This window comes from Pantherophis guttatus, chromosome 7 (assembly GCF_059756535.1).
Source record: "Pantherophis guttatus breed Tessera chromosome 7, ASM5975653v1, whole genome shotgun sequence".
Classification (NCBI taxonomy): domain Eukaryota; kingdom Metazoa; phylum Chordata; class Lepidosauria; order Squamata; family Colubridae; genus Pantherophis; species Pantherophis guttatus.
In genome coordinates, this window is record NC_142069.1 from 63633470 (window position 1) to 63637171 (window position 3702).

Sequence of the window (3702 nt, forward strand, 5' to 3'; positions counted from 1 at the left end):
CTTGTCCCTTCAATTGGGTAAGTTTTTTTCCCCTTTGGGAGCTTTAAAAAAAAATAGTTAATTGGAGTTTTTTTAGTTGTTCTTTTTTTAGACCTAGCCATTTAAAGTTTAGGAAGTTTTAAATTTAGCTGCTTTTATATAAAAATAAAAATAAAATAAAATAATATAATATTTGTGCAGCTTTGTGAGATTTTGTGTGTTTCACTCTAACTACACAAAGCTGTATGTGGAATTTTGTGTGTGTAAAGTGTGAAAGTTGGTTTTTTGGGCTTTTTGAGGCTTTCTGTGTGCTTTTAACATTGTGTGTCATCAGCTAACAAAGCTGCTTTTATTTTCTTTTTGCAGTAGCTGCTGCCTTTAATAGGAAGGATGAAAAGGCAACAGATTTTGATGGGTTTCTTGGCTAAGAAACCAAAACTTGAACAGCCACCAGAAGAAGTGGAACAAAAACCATCCCCTGTGCCACAAGCACCACCACCTGAAACTGAAGAAAGCAGCAAATCAAGTATAGAGTCACCTGCCGCACCCAAAATCGGAAACATTCTTCCAGACTGCTGGACGATTCAACAATACAGCTACTTCCAAGAGAAGTATGATGGCTTGGAAGTTTCAGACAAGAAACTGGGTTGTACATACTGTGCGAAACATGGCTTTGCAATCGAGAGTGGTATTCATGTGTCCAAAGAGTGGAAGCTTTTCAAGATTGAGCCAGCTGGGAAAAACAAGGAAGCGCACCAGGCATCCCTCCGGAAAAAAATGAGAGAACATTTTGTATCGAAATCGCACACCATTTGTAGAGAAAACATAAAACAAGCTGAGCAGGAAGCCATAACAAAAGCAATGGACAAGATTTCTGAAAGGCAATTTGGCACCACTTCTAAAATGTTCAAAACTGTTTACAGCCTGGCAAAAGCATGCAGACCAATTTCAAGCATAGAGGAATTGATAGAATTACAAACTGAAAGATCTGGGTGTAGGATTGCATTCAAGGCCAACAGTTGTGAAAATAGTTGAGTGCATTGCAAATGAAATTAAAACCCAAATGTTTTCCAGCACCATTGCACGGAATCTGAAGATATGTCTGATCATTGATGAAGCCTCGGTGGTGCAGCGGACTAAGTGCTGTTAAGTGCTAGCACTTAGCTGCCAGCTGCCTGCAATTAGTGCGAGTTCAAATCTCACCAGGCTCAAGGTTGACTCAGCCTTCCATCCTTTCAAGGTAGGTAAATTGAGGACCTGGATTCTGGGGGCAATAAGCCAGCTTTGTATAGAACAACACCACTTGGGGGGGGGCGAAAGCCCTAAGAAGCAGGTATATACATAAAAGTATGCAGGCTATTGCTATAATGCATTGTAAGCCACCCTGAGTCTACGGAGAAGGGCGGCATATAAATTGAACTAATAAATAAATAAATATTTGTGCCCTGGTGGTGCAGCAGACTAAAGCACTGTTATTAACATCAGCTGCCTGCAATTACTGCAAATTCAAATCTTGCCAGGCTCAAGGTTGACTCAGCCTTCCATCCTTTCTAAGGTAGGTAAAATGAGGACCCTGATTGTGGGGGCAATAAGCTGACTTTGTATAAAATATACAAAAGTATGAAGGCTATTGCTTAACACATTGTAAGCCGCCCTGAGTCTCTGGAGAAGGGCGGCATATAAATCAAATCAAATCAAATCAAATCAAATCAAATCAAATCAAATCAATCAATCAATAAAGCCTCAACAGTATCCTGCAAACCAGTTCTGATAGTTTTCTTAAAAGTTGAGGACTCAGAGGACCCATCAACTATTTTTTGTTGAGCTTGTTGAATTGAAGAAACAAGATGCAGGGACAATATGTTCTGCAGTTTTTGAAAGTTTACATAAGGTTGGCTTTACCTGGGACTGCCTACAAAAAAATTTGATAGCATTCTGCTCTGATGGTGCCAGCGTTATGCTTGGGAGAAAATCTGGAATGAGCACCACAATAGCAAACGAGTTTCCACACATCATCATATGGCACTGCTTGAACCATCATGTCCAACTTGTTTTAGATGACGCCATAAAGGAAATAAAACAGGTAAATCATTTAAAAATTTTTATTGATAAGATATGCTCTATTTTCCAGCAGTCCAATAAAAAATGAATTGAACTTGACAAAATATCTGAAGAACTTGAAATTAACATCATAAGGATTGGTTGAGTTTTTGGGCCAAGATGGGCTGCCTGTAGTTTACGGGCAACCATAGCTGTGTGGCATGCTTATCCTGTGCTACATCAATATTTTCATGGAAATGCAAAATACTCAGGTATGGCTGCCCATCTGGAAAATAAATATTTCTTAAATGATTTGGCATTGATGATAGACATTTTGGAGGAAATTTCACTTCTTTCAACTGCACTGCAAGCACGCAATACGGACATAATAAAAGCTGAAAAACTGGTTAGAAGATCAATAAAGGCATTTGAACTGCTAACAAAGGGAAAGGATCCGTAAAAAAGAAAAGTTGAAGGACTAATTACCTCAGAAACCTTCAGGAATATAAACTTCATAGAAAACCATCTATTTGTTGGTCTTCATCGAGAAAGACTTTTACAAAGTATCATCAAAAATTTGCAGAAATGACTGATGGACTCTGAGCATTTAAAAACTGGGAACCAACTGCAAGACACCACAAACAAACTACAGTTTCTATAGTTTTTGGTGCCAGGTACTGGGATTTTGAGGAAATAATTGTTCCATGGGCAGCACCTGAAGAACAACTGCGCACATTTAGTGACATTTTCAACTACAACATTGACATCAACGACTATAGAGATTTTGTGGAGAATGTCTTAAAAGATTCAAAGAGGTATGCAATTCCTGACAGTATCAAAAAAGCAAAAGATATTGTCAGAACAATTGCAGTGAGTTCTGCAGAAGCAGAAAGGGGTTTTTCCAAAAATGAACCTGATATGTTCAGAGAGCAGAAGTCGCCTAGCCATTTCCAATCTAACCAACCTGATGACCATCAGTGTTACTGGACTACCTCTTCCAAAATGGGACCCTATTCCTGCAGTGAAAAAATGGTTCAGAGAACACCATCGCTCAGCCAATGATCCGCGCATCAAGTGCAAGAAAAGTGGAAGTGAGGAGAGTGCCACTGAAATAGCTATGTGGAAACATCTCAAAGCTAAAGACGACTAACAGTTTTATGTAAGTATTTATGTACCTCTTTTATTGTTTTTTATTGCTTTGTGTACTTCTGTTATTCTTATTTACGTATTAAATGGTTAAATTTGTATATCATGTTATATCTCCTTGTAGGTCATTATTATTGTGCAAGAAGCGACATTGAAGACAACATTTTTATTGCTCTTATGTAAGTATTTGTGTACCTCTTATTGTTTTGTGTACTTCATTTATTATTTAAGAATTTATTGCATGAAATAATTGGTATATCTTCTTTTTGTAGGTCAAAAAAAGGCAAAGAAGTGACGTCGACTTGGCCACACCCACCTGACCACCAAGCCATGCCCACCAATTAAGCCATGCCCAACAGAACACAGGCTAAGAATGGGGAAAAATCATTTCTTATCATTTCTGATTCTCTGTTTCCAGATCACTTTCTTCCCTTGTGGCTTTGGTTCTCAAGTGAGAAAAAGACAAGGAGGCTTTGTTGTTAAGTTGCACAGAAAGTGCCTCCCCCTACATCAGCTTTTTAAAAAAATCTTTCTCGT

At 38.3% G+C, this 3702-nt stretch overlaps 2 pseudogenes; both read left to right on the top strand.

The window, feature by feature from the left end:
* Positions 1–369: 369 nt before the first annotated feature.
* LOC148112899 (E3 SUMO-protein ligase KIAA1586-like) lies at positions 370–1073 on the top strand (annotated as a pseudogene).
* An 18-nt stretch (positions 1074–1091) lies between these two features.
* LOC117673564 (E3 SUMO-protein ligase KIAA1586 pseudogene) lies at positions 1092–3169 on the top strand (annotated as a pseudogene).
* The last annotated feature ends 533 nt before the right edge of the window (positions 3170–3702 follow it).